This window comes from Boleophthalmus pectinirostris, unplaced genomic scaffold (genome assembly GCF_026225935.1).
Source record: "Boleophthalmus pectinirostris isolate CB_2022bp ecotype Guang Dong unplaced genomic scaffold, ASM2622593v1 HiC_scaffold_2, whole genome shotgun sequence".
Taxonomy (NCBI): domain Eukaryota; kingdom Metazoa; phylum Chordata; class Actinopteri; order Gobiiformes; family Gobiidae; genus Boleophthalmus; species Boleophthalmus pectinirostris.
This window is the reverse complement of record NW_026571152.1, coordinates 10,291,377-10,309,528: the sequence shown is the minus strand read 5'-3', so window position 1 is coordinate 10,309,528 and position 18,152 is coordinate 10,291,377. Positions and strand designations below refer to the sequence as shown.

General features: G+C 37.7%; 3 non-coding genes across 3 annotated transcripts; all 3 read left to right on the top strand.

The window, feature by feature from the left end:
- The first annotated feature begins 3,201 nt into the window (after nt 1-3,201).
- Nucleotides 3,202-3,273, top strand: trnaq-cug (transfer RNA glutamine (anticodon CUG)). The gene has a single exon. It is a non-coding gene; the product is annotated as a tRNA-Gln (tRNA).
- Nucleotides 3,274-3,546: 273 nt separating this feature from the next.
- On the top strand, nt 3,547-3,618 carry trnaq-uug (transfer RNA glutamine (anticodon UUG)). The gene has a single exon. It is a non-coding gene; the product is annotated as a tRNA-Gln (tRNA).
- A 154-nt stretch (nt 3,619-3,772) lies between these two features.
- Nucleotides 3,773-3,844, top strand: trnaq-uug (transfer RNA glutamine (anticodon UUG)). The gene has a single exon. It is a non-coding gene; the product is annotated as a tRNA-Gln (tRNA).
- The last annotated feature ends 14,308 nt before the right edge of the window (nt 3,845-18,152 follow it).

Sequence of the window (18,152 nt, the reverse complement as noted above, 5' to 3'; positions counted from 1 at the left end):
CTGGAGAGAGAAATGAACAAGCTTTTTGGTATTAAGTAGAAAAATTTAAATATAGTTAAAAAAAAAAACTTTAGTTGTGCACAATAACTCAAAATCCAAAGTCCTACTGAGCTCAGTCTGTTTAGTCAGAGACAATGTTCATAAAGGATCCTGTTGTGGTAGTTTGAGTGGTTACCACGTCATGAGTTTGACAAGAAGAGCAGAAAAGAATGTTGTTCTCAGATCACAGTTCTGGGTTCTGGGTTGCCATTTCCTCCAACGGAGAATCCAGTTCCAATCCAGAGTTTTCTTAATCGACACACACAAAAAACAGCCTGTATAACAAATAACAATAACAGTTTTATAGAACACAGCTAGTTGAAATCGTTTTCCATTATCCAGTCCTGGTAATAATCGTAGCTATAGCTTTATTTTTTAACTCAAATGATCAAATGTTGTAAATCCATAGTTACATCAGAAATATACATCAATTTTTTTCACTCAGATTCTCATTGTTGCAATGAAATTGTTTTTAACCCATGTAATAACAATAAACTGAATTGCTCCTTTTATCTTTTTTAACTTATTAACCATGTAAACTTTGATTAATATTTTACCCAATTAAATTATTACCTTCAAAACCTTTTTTTAAGCTGTTGTGAATCACAAAATGAAATACAGTTAATTATTTATGTTATCAAACAGATAATAGCACCTTTAACTTATCCAGTGAATCTGTAAGCCCGAGCTTCATTAACATTAAATGACATTATTTTGCATAAAGCATCAAATAAATATCACATTCCACCATAAAACTGGCAAAATGAAATAAAAGCGCAGTGACCTTTGTTGTCAACTTAAATCTTGCTTTAGAATATCATGAAACAAGTACAAATATTTTCAACATTGACTTTCAGCAGGAGTTTACCACTCGTGGTTAGCATTAGGAAGTAAGTAAGTCTTTATTTATATAGCACTTTTCACAGACATTTTTTGTCCCCAAAGACGCTTTACAGAGCATTCAGCATTATTCCTGGTGATGGTAAGCTACTATTGCAGCCACAGCTGCCCTGGGGCAGACTGACAGAAGTGCGGCTGCACACACACACACACGCACACACACACGCGCACGCACACGCACACGCACACGCACACACGCACACACACACACGCGCACACACACACACGCACGAAGTGAAGACAACTGCTACGCTGACACAAACGGTTCATGTGGTTCCACTCTGGACTTTGTTTCCAGTGATCTGAGTTCTAATCTCAGTGGAACCTGAGCTAGGCAAGGAAAATTGAAATCTGTATAATCCACCTGTTAAGAACAACCCATACTTTTACTGTTTGCACTCAAGCTGTTCACTTGTTGAAGTCAAAATATCAATCATCAAAGTAGATTTTCTCTTTATGTTCAATTAGATGAATGAGCTTGTAATTTTGGAAGCCTGCTTGATTTATATATAATAATGAAGTAAGTGAGGTGTTATCTCATGAAGGTTCCATGGTGTAATGGTTAGCACTCTGGACTTTGAATCCTGGGTTCTGAGTTGAAGTCTCAGTGGAGCCTGACCATTACACTAATTTAATTAGATGAATATGCTTCTAAATTTGGACATTTCTTTCATTCATTGTGTAGTAATATAACCAGGTAGGTGAGCCCAACAAGAAACTCCCCACCAGGGTTCCTATGATGTAATAGTCAGCACTCTGGACTCTGAATCCAGCAATCTGAGTTCAAATCTCAGTGGAACCTGTTCCAGGTTTAATTATGTGGAAAAAAACAATTGCTCTTTCCATGATGGAAATATCTGCAAACTATATTACGAAGCAGTTGATTCAGTGTCTGCAAATTGCTTGTCTCTATTGCAATGTTTCTTTGCCTGAAATGTTTCATAGTATGTCATTAAATATATCTTGCATGTATTTAACTATAGAGTAGGTCAGGATACTAAAATTTCTTGATTTTGATATTAAAGAATAGACTAGAGGTCTAGGTTCTATGACACCTCATGAAAGTACCGTGGCGTAATGATTAGCACTCTTGACTTTGAATCCAACAATCACAGTTCTAGCCTTGGTTGAACCTGACTCTTCAATTCCGTGAGCATGCTTGTAAATTTGAAAAGCTGCTTGATTCATTGAGTTCTAGTTACCAAATGCTTTCACACAGGGTTTCCATGGTGTAATGGTTAGCACCATGAATCCAGTGATCTGAACAGATTATGTGAAAAGAGCTGTTACTCATTCCACAGTTCAAAGAAACTATACTACAAATAAAGCAATTGCAGTTGAAGCTTTTGTTGGAATGTGGACACTGGCTCAATTCATAAGTAAAGTTTTGCTTATGATTCGGTGCCTGCAAAACTGCTTGTCTCTATGCCAATGATACAAATATATCTCAAATTTGATACTAAAGAATAGACTCAGTACTCAGTGCTGATTCTGATCTCACAATGATAGTAAAAAGCTTATTTTCCAGTTCAGTTGTGGACAATAAGCAGGTCTGACCTCACTGTGAAGCCCTTTGCAACTACCTTATCTTTTATCTGTGACTCAGACAGAACAATAAGAAGACTGGGGGAGAATTAATTTTGCTGAGAAAAATATGCATGAAAATGTAAGCACAGATTAGTCCCATAAGATTAATAACACTACTAATTTGACCCTACTTTAGTCCTGGTTAAGACCTGGTTCAGTCCTAAGTTTGTATTTGTTATATCCTGGTTTAGTCCTGGTTTAGTGTTTGAATGAGACTGTTTTAGATCTGCTTCAGTCTTCAGTCTCTTTTGGTCCTTACTCTGTTCTTGTTCAGCCCCGGTCTACTCCTAGACCTAGATTAAACCGAGATGAATTGGGTTCAGTCTTGGTTCATTCCTGGTTTAGACCTAGTTTAGTAAAGGTTCAGTCCAGGTTAAGTCTTGATTCAGTAAAGGTTTAGTCCTGGTTCTATTAAACTCTTCCCCGATACCTGCTTAGTTCCATGAGGTGAAGACAATGAGAGTGCAATGGTTTGCACTCTCGACTTTGAATCCGGTGATTAGAGTTCAACTTTCAGTTTAAGTTCATATAATCCACTTGTTGAGAACAACCCATACTGTAGTTGCATAGCTTTACTGTTTGCACTGGTCTTTGGACTTTGAATCAATCTGACTTTGAGACTTGGTGAAACCTGACTATTGAGACAGGTGGGCCCAATAGATTTGTTTCTACAAGGGTTCCATGGTGTAATGGTCAGCACTCTGGACTCTGAATCCAGCAATCCGAGTTCAAGTCTCGGTGGAACCTCTATAAGTTCTTTAATTAATTATGTGAAAAAACAATTGCTCTTTCGATAATGGAAATGTCAGCGAACTATACTACGAAGCAGTTGATTCAGTGTCTGCTTGTCTCTAAGGCAATGTTTCTTTGCCTAAAATGTTTCATAGTGTGTCATTAAATATATCTTACATGTATTGAAGTACAAGCATTTTATAATAGAGTAGCAGTGCCATAATACTGATATGGCTCAATTTTGATACTAAAAAACAGACAGGTCTAGTTGAAGTATCATTCAAAGAAGGTTCCATGGTGTAATGGTTAGCACTCTGGACTTTGAATCCAGCAATCCGAGTTCAAGTCTCGGTGGAACCTGTGGAGACTGTTTTACTAATTTATTTAGATGACTATGCCTGTAAATTTGGAAAGCTTTACCGTTTGCGCTCCACCTGTGGAGTGAATCCTGAAGCCTGCTTGATTTATTGACTTCCCGTTACTAACCAAGTAGGTGAGGTGTCATCCTACGGAAGGTTCCATGGTGTAATGGTGAGCACTCTGGACTTTGAATCCAGCAATCCGAGTTCAAGTCTCGGTGGAGCCTGAGTACTGACACTTTGACTTAAGTGGGAGATTTTTTTGGAATGTGGACACTGGCTTAGTTCATAAATAAAGTTTTGCTTATGATTCAGTGTCTGCAAACTGCTTGTCTCTATGCCAGTGTTATTCCTTTGCCTGAATAGTGTGTCATTAAATAGACATTACATGTATTTAAGTACAAGTGTTTTATTATAGTATATATAGTTTATTTAGAGTAGTGATATCATTATACAAAAATTTCTCAATTTAGATACTAAAGAACAGACTCAATACTCAGTGCCGATTCTGATACCACGTTGACAGTAAAAAACATAATTTAAACAATGGAATGTGATTTTCAACATCGTAAATCGTAGTACTTTCTTTTCTGTTCCCATGTGGCCTTATATCTGTGTAATCCCTCAGTGGTCCAGGTAGGTTCCATAGTGCTCCATGGCTGCATACTAGTCTATGTGCTTTGCAGGACATGTTATCACAATCACAGTTATTTAGTCATTCTGATTCTGAATCTTAGTTTTTATTATTTTGACTTCAGTATTGCTAAAAGAAAAGTGGATTATTTTTGTGTGGGCAATTTTCCAGTTCAGTTGTGGACAGGAAGCAGGTCTGACCTCACTGTGAAGCCCTTTCTAACTATCTTATCTTTTATCTGTGACTCAGACAGAACAATAAGAAGACTGAGTGAGAGAATAAAAACTAAACTCAGGTGCAGTATCCTAACTGTGAGCTGGGTAACCTCCCCACAGATCTGACCTGTAACCTGGACTGCGGGCATCACCTACTTGTATCCATGGAGTTTAAATAGGTTTAAAGTCATATAGTGGAACACACTAAACTCCATGCAGTACTATGTTAGCCCAGTATTATTGTTATTGTTAAAAACAGAACTGAAAAAGCAGGTATGAACATTTATGACTCTACTTCTGGTTTAGTCCTGGTTAAGATCTGGTTCAGTCATAATTATGCATTTGTCCTGATTTAGTCTATAAGTAAGACTGTTTTATATCTGTTTCAATCTTGGTTTAATCCTGGTTTAGTCCTTATTCTGTTTTTGTTTAGCCCGGGTATAGTCATATACTGATCCTACATGATCTGGTTCAGTTTTGGTTCAGTCCTGGTTTTTATGGTTTAGTCCTATTTTAAACTGTTCTGGATCTGTTTTAATCCTAATTTAGACATAGTCCTGGTTTAGACCTGGTTTAGTCCTGTTTAGACTTGGTTTAGACCTGGTTTACTTCTATCTTAAACTGTTCTGGATCTGGTTTAGTTCTGGTTGGGTCCTAGTTCAGATGAGGTATAGTCCTGGTTTTGACCTGTTTTAGTCCTGGTTTAGACTTGGTTTAGACCTGGTTTAGTCCTAGTTTAGATGTGGTATAGTCCTGGTTTAAAATTGTTTAGACCTGGTTTAGACCTGATTTAGTCCTTGTTTAGCCCTGATTTAATCTTGTTCTCAATGTGGTTTATCTTAAACTGTTCTGGGTCTGATTTAGTCCTGGTTTAGACCTAGTTTAATCCTGGTTTAGATGTGGATTAGTTCTGGTTTAGAACTGGTTTAATCCTGGTTTAGAGCTGGTTTAAATCTGATTTAGACCTGGTTAATCCTAGTGTAATTATGATTTAGACCTGGTTTAGTCTGGGTTTAATCCTGGCTTAGTCCTACCTTAAACTGGATCTGTTTTAGTCCTGTCCTGGTTTTGTCCTGGTTTAGTTCTGATTTAGATCCGGTTTAGTCCTGGTTTAGTCCTATTTTAGTCCTGCCTTAAACTGGATCTGTTTTAGTCCTGTCCTGTTTTAGACCTGGCTTAGTCCTGGTTTAGTCCTGGTTTAGACCTGGTTTAGTCCTGGTTTAGTTCTGATTTAGACTTGGTTTAGTCCTGGTTTAGTCTGGGTTTAGTCTTATCTTAGTCCTACCTTAAACTGGACCTGTTTTAGTCCTGTCCTGGTTTAGCCCTGGTGAACATATAATTATTATTCATTGTTGTTTTCGGCGAATATGGCATTTCCAAAACAATAAAAGGTAACATGGTGATCTAAATCTGTCATGAGTTATGTGCTAATAGCCTGTAGAAGTGTAATAGGCCCTCTTTATAGGCTCTGCTGTCTCGCTGTATCTGTAACATAAGTCTGTGCTGAGCTGAAATGCCAAACATGTCCAGGTAAATGTCAGGTGTGTTTATTCCTGTTCTGTTTGCTCCAGAATCATTTTCACTCTGCTGTTTCGGTGATAACCAAAGTGTTCAGTAATAAATATGAAGCAGATAATGGGTCAGAGGAGGTAAAGAGGAGAGAAGATAGAAAATACAGAACACGAGAGAAATGATATTGTGCTTGTGTCTGTTATAGTTATAATCTATGATACCTGTGGATCATTTGTACATTTTATAACACAATATTCATCTAAAAGCACAAGAAACAAGTTCACAGACTTCCACATTTGAAAAGTGTATTTTCCATTGGGAGCTGACGTCACCATAAACGTAGTCACAAGAAAGAGCCGTGCAGCTGTCAGCACCTCTATGGACACCTGCACATCATACTAGTAAGTAGCAGGTTTATTTTTTCACTTGTTGACTACAATGACTACAAAGACTTCACAACGCTGCTGAATCCCACATGTATTAAGAAAATGAAATGGAAATAAGGAAATAAGTACGTCACAGAGGGCGTGTACAGGTGGAGGTGAAAAGCGGTGTAGATCGGAGCAATGATGTCTTAAATACAGGAGAATAAAGATGACTCACACATGCATGAATAACCATAAATACAACTTCAGAGTGTCAGAGAGAAGGAAACAATTTTAGCACGGTTTAAAGCTCCAAACAGTTGTTTTGCAACATAGGTTCAAAGATTCAAAGATATGGAGGAGGTAGATCTATGTGCCTAACTAATAGGGGTGTAACAGTACATGTATTCATCCTGAACTCTTTTGGTACGAGACGTTTGGTTGAGTGCAGGGCAGTGCATGAGTGAATTTGCACAATTTGTGTGTGTTTACATTCCACCAATACATACACTACAAACGCTCCACGGAAGGCTCGGCTCTTTAATATTGATGAGAGAACTCATGTGTGATCGGGGTGGCAGTGTTTCCCGCAGCACTTTATACTTAGGGCAGCCTCCTTGACAACAAATGTCCTCCGCCTTGACTACGTCCTCAAAAGCATGTGAATCTTCGCAAAACTACAGTTGTCGCTTCGTACTCGCGACTTCTGTCCCTAGTGAAAAGGTATTTTCAACCTCTGGGGACATTGTAACTGCAGCAGATCTGCACTTATGCAGACAATGTGGACAAGTTGGTTTTTCTGACCAAAAATATGACCACCATATGAAAACTTCACGTTGGAACTGTTAGTGCTGCACTTTACTTTTTGAAGTTTTGTTTACTGTTTACAAAGAATTTATTTGTTATAATATTTCATACATTTGTTGCTTATTTGAGAATATTTTATTAACTTATTAGCATTACCAAGCAGCACTTTGCATTTATTTTATTTTCCCATTTGTATAATGTTAAAACAAATTGTTGGTTTAATAAACACACAAATAAACAACAAGCAAATGGTTTTGCATCTTTGTCCCCATACTGTACAGAACCAAACTGTGACCTCAAAACCAAGGATTTTTATGTACACCCCTAGTAACTAATAATACAAATTAGATCTTTCCAAAATCAGAAAAAAAGCTTTCAAACTTTAAATATTAATGTTTTCTGAATAGGAAAATTACTTACACAACCAATGTGTCTTGCCCCAGTACAGATATATTGTCTAAGCAGCTCTTGGGGTCAAAATGAGTCCACTGTGTACTGTCTGCATCTAGTTATAAAACGACGTATTGTTTAATAATTCAAAAGTGTGTGTTAGCATGCTAGTTGTTGTCTCTGAAAGTTGTGAAAAGCACTTATGTATAAAATCACTGCAGTGAATAAAATGAAGATGCTCAGAATATCATAAGGTAAGTGAGGAATAACTTTGGACCAGTGCAGTTTCAAATGAAGTCGTTCTGTTTTTCACATTTTTAAGACCGTAAATATCAGGTACAGCACCTTCAGTGTTACGATGTCTCCTCCTGTGTCCTGTGGTTTTGTGGCTCTTCTCTGTGGTCACTTTTATTGAATTGACTCCAGTGTAAACAGCAGCAGAGGGACAGGCACCAGGTTCGGATCAATACCAGAGCGTGTGATTGTCTCCGTTTGGCTCTCACCTACAGCGTGGGGAATAGGAGCGACAGAGACGCACAGTGTAATGGAATACAATAAACAAACAGAAGAATTAGGGATGGATTGTTTTCAAATCTGCTCCTCTATCAATAAAACATGCACAGTGTTTTGTATTGGTACCTGGAGGGTTGAATGACTCTTATAATGCACGTCCTATCTTACTTAAGCTGTTAAAGAGACATGTTCTGCTGTTTGGAGGGAAAATTAAACTATAACCAGTGAGAGTACAAATTATAAGTAACTGTATTCGGTTACAGTTACAGTTTCAGTGAGTGGTAATTGGATTACAGTTACTTTGTTGAAATAACAAAGTAACCCCCCCCCCCATTGCCGGAAACTAAACCAGGTCTAAACTCGATCTAAACCAGGTCTAATCCAGGTCTAAACCAGGTCTAAACTAGAAACCATGTCTAAAACAGGTCTAAACTAGATCTAAACAGGTCTAAACCAGGTCTAAACTAGATCTAAACCATGTCTAAAACAGGTCTAAACAGGTCTAAACTAGATCTAAACCAGGTCTAAAACAGGTCTAAACTAGATCTAAACCATGTCTAAAACAGGTCTAAAACAGGTCTAAACTAGATCTAAACCAGGTCTAAAACCAGGTCTAAACTAGATCTAAACCAGGTCTAAACCAGGTCTAAACCAGGTCTAAACCAGGTCTAAACTAGATCTAAACCAGGTCTAAACCAGGTCTAAAACCAACTCTAAACCAAGTCTAAACTAGATCTAAACCAGGTCTAAAACAGGTCTAAACCAGATCTAAACTAGATCTAAACCAGGTCTAAAACAGGTCTAAACTAGATCTAAACCAGTCTAAACCAGGTCTAAAACAGGTCTAAAACAGGTCTAAAACTAGATCTAAACCAGGTCTAAACCAGGTCTAAACCAGGTCTAAAACCAGGTCTAAACTAAGGTCTAAACCAGGTCTAAAACCCAGGTCTAAACCAGTCTAAACTAGATCTAAACCAGGTCTAAAACCAGGTCTAAACCAGGTCTAAACCAGATCTAAACTAGATCTAAACCAGGTCTAAAACAGGTCTAAACCAGGTCTAAACCAGGTCTAAACCAGGTCTAAACCAGGTCTAAACCAGGTCTAAACAGTCTAAAGTCTAAACCAGATCTAAACCAGGTCTAAACCAGGTCTAAACCAGGTCTAAACCAGGTCTAAACCAGATCTAAACTAGATCTAAACCAGGTCTAAAACAGGTCTAAACTAGATCTAAACCAGATCTAAAACAGGTCTAAGACCAAGTCTAAACCAGGTCTAAACTAGATCTACACCAGGTCTAAACCAGGTCTAAACCAGGTCTAAACTAGATATAAACCAGTTCTAAAACCAGGTCTAAACCAGGTCTAAAATAGGATTTAACAGGACCATGCTGCGCGGACGTGTCTCCTCCTCTTCTATCAATAATATTTTTAATTTGGTTCAGTAAAGTCTGGGCTTTTCATTGTCTTTTATCAGACAAAACATCTTCTGTTACGATTTCCTCGTCTTTGCTTCTCTACAGCAAATCAAGTAATCCAAAGTATTCAGATTACGTTACTCACTTTAAGTAATTTAATGGATTACGTTACAAACTACATTTTGGGGTATGTAATCTGTAATCTGTAGGGGAATACATTTTAAAAGTAACCTTCCCAACACCGACTATAACAAACACATTTTTATTTTATTTTACATTTTGTTCATTGTAAACCTCTACATTGATCTTGAGTTCTTGTTCAAATCTGCAGAACCAATAGACCCCTCTTCTTTATTGTTGCATTCGACATGGTTATCTTCCAACAATGTCGATTGGATGAACCTGACAGGTACTTTTAAGTATCGTCAGGTGCAGACTGTATTTCCTGACAAGACAAGCTTCATTTAAAGTGGAACTAAGCACTAAATCAACCTATTTGCAACTAAACTGTGATGTTTGAATAGCTTTGTTGACTGTTCCAAGGATATTTTAGTGCAAACTGGGCACATTTATATACAAAAAAAGAGTGTGTGCTGCTTCCTGTGCCCACTGTCATTTCAAGTACTATGTGACGTCACTCAGGACTGCTCTAATTACAGCTAATAGGCTCTATTCACGTTTAGGAAGACGTTTGGAAAGATGCGATTACAACTTCTGGTGGGTTTTGTTCTAGGAAAAATGAGAAAATGTCAAATTTTTCATAATCTAAATGTCAATGTAGTTCGTCATGTTCGGCTAATCAACAATTACAACCATCCCTCATTTTCATCATGTCCTCACTGATGTACAACTCCGAGAACGCTGAGTACATGCAATTAGAAGAGAAATTCAAGATAATTCCAATATGATGTGCAGTCTTCATTTTACAGCTGATCACATTTACTTCAGTGGGTTTTATCACAGTTGGTCGGTGAGCCCAGTGTCGGGAACTACACCGGAAGTTGTCATTGCATGTTTCCAAATGTTTTCCTGCATGGTTTGTGGCATAAGCCTGAATAGAGCGTATTACAAACAAACATCTGGCTGCAGGGGCGAAGTTTGAAGTGTTAATACCTGTTAGACCGATTACATGGTTCCTTATACCTCCAGGCTCCACCCCTTGTTCCTCTGTTTCTCCTCCAGGTACTGCCCAGTTTAGGATTCCTGTTCTCACCCACTATTCATCTGCAGTCTATCACCAATGAACCTTCACCTCTCGTGTACAAAGGACCGGTTTAAGCATCCACATGTTGCCAGATCGTCCGTTAATCCTCCAGGGTATTTACAGTTTGGCTCCAGTTTTTGTGTCTAGTGTTTTTGCCTGTTTTATCGTAACTCAGTTTGCTTTTTCATGTTTTCTCCATACCCGGGTTTTGGACATAACACATTAGAAATCAATTTAGCCTCTGACCCTGCTCCCAGCACCCTCAATAAATCCTGTTTATTTTTTTGACTTTTCGTTGTCTGCATTATTTGATCGGCCAGTCTAAAATATCTAAAATATCTAGGTATAGTTTTTCTTGAGAATTAAAGAATTCCTGCAAAGAGGTTTACTTTGCTCTTCCCCAAATATTTTATTTCCAAATAAAGGATCTTTTTTACCTACCACTGGATCTAGGAGGCTATTGAGATTCGAAAACGAGTCCACAGGACAGTAAACAACTTTCAAGGACCTGGGATCCTGCCCTGGAAAAGTGGGACTGCAGATGGCGCTCTTCCTCAACCAATGTGCCACAATCTTTGCAAATCAGATGCAAGAGTTTTCACTGAAACATCACGTGACCCTTCTGAAGATGGGAAACATGTCAAGATATGTGTAAAACAACTCACTGGACTGTTAAAAAGAACCTTTATTTGGAAATAAAATAAATAATCATCAGGTAGAGGACCTTTAAAACATTTTAAGCTAAGTGAAAATGTGTGGACTTTAAAAACACAGTGTAACACTTCTTGGATCTCCACCAAGTGATGTCACAAGATGAGAGTGTTTTCATCTCTGTCCCTAGAGTTTCACTTTTCACCACCAGCGACTGTCTGATGTGCGCTCCAAAATATACCAGGTCAAATAACAGCCCCAAACTATTTTCACTTTATAATCCTCTTTCCAAACTTCCTTAAACTCCGCCCTCTAAACTGCATTAGCGGCTCATTAGTCTTTCCGCTGGTGTTTTTAATTTTCTCTCCCACAGCTCGGGTCAGAGGGTCAGAACGGTCTAAATCTGCTCATTTAGTCCTGCTCCAGTCCTGGTTGAGTTCTGGTGTAGTCCACGTTCTGATGCAGATGCTACGTGAGGCTCATAAAGTGCTTTAACAGATGGAGTCACTAAACGGACTGGACGTTTCCTTTGCGCCCAATCCAGAACAGACTACACGGAAATAATGAGCTTCTGTGTTACACTGAGAAGTTTGGGGTTTGTCCTGGGCATTTTAAAGCCACACTGGGGAACTTTTTGCATGAAAGGTACCTACATTTTTCCCATATATTTGAGCAAAATATGTCTTGCCCAATATACATATACATATTGTCTAAGTAGCTCTTGAGGTCAAAATAAGTCCACTGTGTACTGTCTGTGTCTAATTATAAAGTGTTTGACTGTCCGATAATCAGGAATTACGGCGTTAGCATGCTATTTGTTGTTAGCATTACCTCCATGTTACGTGATTCTGGGAGATACACTGAACTTTGTCCTATAAAATGGCTGTTATTAAATAAATCGAAAAATGTGTTTAATGCTGTACTGTGGAACGTTCCAAGGAAAGCAGTAATGTTTCCATGGTGACAGGCATTTGGCTTACTCCCACCACCTGCACCTATTGATACTGTGTTGTTGCGTGATGCTAACTGAAGGCACGACTCTGTCTGAAGCTCTGTTACTCACTTAGACTTTAATCTGAGCTTTATTTTAACACAGTCTGACCAAAAACAGCTGACTTTGTTGGAACTACAACAGGTGAGATGATTTGTGCGCTTTCAACAACAGTTTATCAGTTCGTCACTCTCACCTTTTTGCTGAAAATCAAACTCCTAAACAGGACCATGAAAGCTCGTATTGATCACAGGCTCCTGCAAATGTGCTGTTTAAATTCATTTTGTATTTTGTCTTGTTTTTATCTTAAAACTTTTTTGTCTGTGTTTGCTTATTTCTGCATTGTTTCACCGTGGTAACTGCTGAACATTCCACCAATAGAGATACATTTAGAACACCCCAATTGCTGATTTTCTGATGGCATCATAACATTCTATAAACCAATAATATTTAAAGGTGCACTGTGTAACTTTTCTAGTGAAAGATATTGTCTGGAACAGATGTCTCCAACCTGTAGCTTGGCACTGCTGGGCAAGTTACTTCAAAAGTGTAATGTGTTATTTATTACTTGTTACTGTCATTTCAAAGTAATTTGTTACATTACTGCATTTAAAATGTAAGACATTACACCACTATTGCAGCACTTGACTTGATTAAGTTACTCTCACCAAAATAACTGTCACTGATTGTCAAATAACAAGTGAAAATGACAAACTTTTGCACAGTATATATGGACTGAACCAGGACTGAACCAAGACTAAACCAGGATTGAACCGAGGACTGAACCAGGACTGAACCCAGGACTGAACCAGGACTAAACCAAGACTAAACCAGAGCTGAACCAGGACTAAACCAGGACTGAATCAGGACTATAAGAGGAATAAACAGGAACTAAACCAGGTCTAAACCAGAGCTGAATCAGGACTAAACTAGGACCAAACAAGGACTAATCTTGAACTAGGACTTGGAAATTAGGACCACCCCGGAGAGAACCCCGAACCTGAGTGTCCACAAAGTGCGATCGGGCGTCAGCTGCGATTAGCCCTGTGGGGCCCAATGGACTCCACTGGCACAACTCCAGGCCCATCCCGACATTTGGAACGTAACATAGGTGTTTCACTGCTGCTGATATCGTGGTAATTTTAATGAATTTGTATGAAGAAAAACAAAGACCCCACCACTTCAATCCAAGTTAAAAAATACATTGTAACGCGCATCACTGATATTTGTAATGAGTAAAATGTATATATTTAATTTCTGTAATGCCTTACATTACTGCATTACAGCAAAAACAATGCATTACAGTAATTTGCTACTTTTATTAGTAAGCATTAGTCTCAACACTGTAGCTCGGGAGTTACCAGTAGCTCTCCACCCCCTTCCAAGTAGCTCGCCAAGGGATTTCTGAATCATATTTATTGTGCTGAATAACTAAAACATGATTTAATTAAATGTCTATTACCACTGTAAATGTATCATTCTGATGCCTATCTTTATGCACTAATAAATGGATAATAGTTGTGTAAATGTTTTACAGGAATCAAACTGTACCCCATTTAAGCCTCTCGTATTTACTCTATTTATTGCAACTGCTAAAATGAGTAGCTCTAGGGTATTTTCGTTTTATAAGAGTAGCTCACCAGAGGAAAAAGGATGGAGAATGGAATGTTTTGACTGGCCTGGAATGTTCCACAGTATGGCATTACACTTATTTATCTCTTTAGACAGATGCCATCGGGCTAAGTTACACGTCAGATAAGTGGAGAGTAGTAACATTGCAAGTTTTTAGGTCAATAAAAGCCCATGTTATTGAGTAAATGTAAAATGGATACGTTTCTTGCAATACCGTGACATTTCAGAAAAGTTACACAGTGCATCTTTTAATATGGATTGGGGGCAGCTTATTTATTTATTTATTTATTTTCCTTGGGTCTTGTCAATAATAGAAATGATCAGGTTCAACATTTGTGAATTTACCTTTTGAACATTTCACATCAATGTTAACGTAATCCATCGGGAAAGCTGCTCCTCTCTCTTGCCCCCATCTGGGAATATGACATCATCACATTTTATCTCAAAACCACCAGATGTGCCTCTGAGTTGAACATCCTATAATTACAATTCTGTCAATCTTCCAGGATACTATTTTCATATATATATATATATATATATATATATATATATATATATATATATATATATATATATATATATATATATACATTTAATTCAGCAGCAAATATGGAATTTGAATACAATTATGTCACCTACAAAAGCAATTAAACTTTTGGTGGAATCCTGCCTTGTCCGTCATCGACTTTGTGTTTGGTTATCTTCGAGTCTGAGCAGATTGTGGACTGTCTCCTCCTCATATGAACCCTGCGCTGACAAAGGCGCTGTGTTAATTAATCAGAATTTCAATTAAAAGTGAAATGTTTGCAGTGTCGTCTCCGCTCAGATAAAGCCGTGGAAATTAAAGGGGTGAGAGCGGCGCGTGGGAGGGGAATGCTAATGTGGGGACAGAAAATGACAGACAGGCAAGTGATTTTAAAGGGGCGGTGTTATGAGGTTTTATTTGTTTTTAAAGGTTGTGTTGTGTTGTGGACTTTTCAAACTGCTTATCACAGGAGGTGGGTAGTACTCAATTATGTTTACTCAGTTACATTTACACTTTTTAACTTTTACAACTAATTTACAACTTTTTAAGGAAATTGTACTTACAGCATTTACTCCTACTTGAGTAATTTATATACAGTGTAACAGTACTCTTAAGTTATATATTGTACAGTGTAAGAGTATTGTACAGTGTAAGAGTACTCTTGAGTTATATATTGTACAGTGTAAGAGTATTGTACAGTTTAAGAGTACTCTTGAGTAATATATTGTACAGTGTAAGAGTATTGTACAGTTTAAGAGTACTCTTGAGTAATATATTGTACAGTGTAAGAGTATTGTACAGTTTAAGAGTACTCTTGAGTAATATATTGTACAGTGTAAGAGTATTGTACAGTTTAAGAGTACTCTTGAGTAATATATTGTACAGTGTAACAGTACTTTTGAGTAACATATTGTACAATAGGGTGGTCCCAAAACTTTTTTTTTTTTTTTTAAAGATTCTCTTCATTTGAACCCTGCATTTGGTTCCCTATCTGGCCAAAATATTTGGGTCCAAATTTTACACAAATGAATACATTTTTTTAAAGGTTGCTCAAGACACTTGAAAATGGCCCTAGGGCCTATACTATAAATAGCACACCAAATAAATAAGGCATATTCAAATTATTTGTCATTTTATTCTGCAAACACAATCTGAAACTTGCATAAAAATTATTTAGAAAGTCCATAAACGTTGCCTAGAAGGTCCATAAAATCCATAAAAATATTTAGAAAGTCCATAAAAGTTGTTTATAAAGTCCATAAAAAGCTAGTCCCGAAAAAAAGAAAGAAAGTCCAGCTCCACTGTGGCTTTGTTGGTAAAATATACACCTGTGCTTCTTTGAAAACCTGCAGTAGATCCTGTTTCTGACCTTCATTCTTTGTTAGGCTAGAGTTAAAATCTTGAATAAGCTTCACCTCCTTTCAGCAACATAATTGACATCTTTCTGGAATGCACAGTTTTAGCAGCTTCTGAAAGTCTGCATCATCAGCCCAACAGAGCTTCGAAGAAACTCATTGTGCTGGTGGTGACAAATTCCCTGATCTGCTTCTCTTCATAATCTGCTTGATTAACAGCATGACGTCGCTCTGGTGGAATTCTGAACCTTCCTTTTCCATAATATACAACCATCAACTTCTTCTGTTCTTCTATCACACTGGAATCGAAAAATACCAGGCCTAACATTTCTTCACTCAAGTGCCAAAGATGTCAGCTGAAACCTGTTAATGCTGCTTTCTTGACAACTGAATTTTCATACTGTGACAGCTTCTTAAGGAATATCAAATCAGCTTCAAAACTTTATGCAGTGACTTCATGCAGCTTAAACAACCTCTAAAATATCTCCTTTATTCTTCCAAATGTCTTCCTAAATCATCTTTTGGATGCTAAAACCTAATGCAGGGTTCTAATCGATGTTATCAAAACATTATTTTTTACTATGCTTTGATGAGCCACCCTATTGTACAGTGTAACAGGACTCTTACTTGAGTAAAAGTTGTAGTTCCTCTTCATACTGTGAGTAAGTCTTAAGTGACAAAAGTTGTATGCTTTGTCTCTTGCACCGCTCCTTCAGATATGATTTAGTTTGTCTCATTTTGTGTCCATTCCTTTGAAAATACCAGATTTTGTGCATTACTTAATGTTTTGTCTTTCCAATTACATTAACTTCAAATTGTAAACCAGATGCTATGTCAGGTTTTGTTATAATTAATTTCTTAGACATTTCATTTCTTTATGATTTCATGTAGTGAGTGATCCATCAAACTATCTAGTACAACTTGAAGTATTATGTGAAGATGTATTTGGTAACTTTTCCCTTGAGGAGTCACCACCTGCGTATCTCCATGTAGATATAAGTAATGCTTTGCCTAATGATTCACAGTATAGCATTACATTTATCTATTTCGATTTTTTATTAGAGGTGTTGCAAAATAGTAGGTTTTAATGTTGAAATCCACTTGGTTTGAACCTAAACTGCCTCTCTCTGATCTGAATGGTCACTACCTAAACCCCAGCACCTCCAGCCAATCATGACTTAGTGTTAGTGCAGCCTCTGCAGCTCAGTGAGGGAATTCTGGAGGTTTTGAGCTTTCACATTAGCCAAGGTCTGTCCAAATGAGACAAACTTGGATGTGTGCATGTCTGCAGGTTAATGCTCTGGCAACCCAGGTTCAGCTGTGAATACAATATCTTTTAAGATAAGCTCTTTTAAGAGCCCAGTACTATTCCACTACATTTATTAAATTCAAATAAACAAGCACAACCAGAGATAGCAACCTGGTCCCTCATGAGGCATCAGTGGGGACAGTTCATCACCACAGAAGCAGTTTATGAGGAGCCCAGCCCATATTACATGATCGTTATGTCCACAATGCAATGTGTGTATCTGTACAGACCTCTGAACATTTGTGTGATATTGGTCACACATGACAATGTCTGTGTTTACTAGTGTGTATCCAAAATGTCATTTTTCATGAGTTGTGTACATGTTAGTTGTGTGACTGTAGATCAGTGTGTTGTGTATCACCAGAAAAAGAAGAAATGGAAATGATTTTCGTTCCAATTAAAATTTTTAACGGCTACACTGAAAGAGAAAGGAACTGTTATAATTAGTGATTATCTCAAAAACGATTAATATTTGACTATACAAATGCATAGAATTATAAATAGATAATATTTTTTCTGAGATTTTGAGACCACTCCTGTTGCTATAGCTCAATCCTTCATGGAGTTTTGACCAAAAACACATATCTGACCTTGGTTCCCTTGACCTTGAAGTGACTTTGACCAGTTTCAACCTGTAACATCCAGTGTACTCCGGTTATGTGTGTGCCAACCTGTGTGATGATTGGGTGAATATTTTTAGCCCGCAGATGGTTCAGAAATTGGGGGCTTGACCCACGTACCAAATGTGGTGACAATTGGTCCATAAATGGGTGGATAGACACACAGACACAAAGGGTGAATACAAAACATGGTCAACCCTTCGGGGACCAGGTAATAATAAAAACACTGAGGAAAAATGTGCTTAATTTAAGGACGCATTGTGTAACTTTTCTAGTGGAAGGTTTTTCTCTGTGGAAATGTTATTGCTTTGCCTGGAATGTTCCACAGTATGTCAGTAAACCTTTCTATCTTCATGGAGACCAAACCAGACCAAATTACTAGTCAGATCTGTGGAG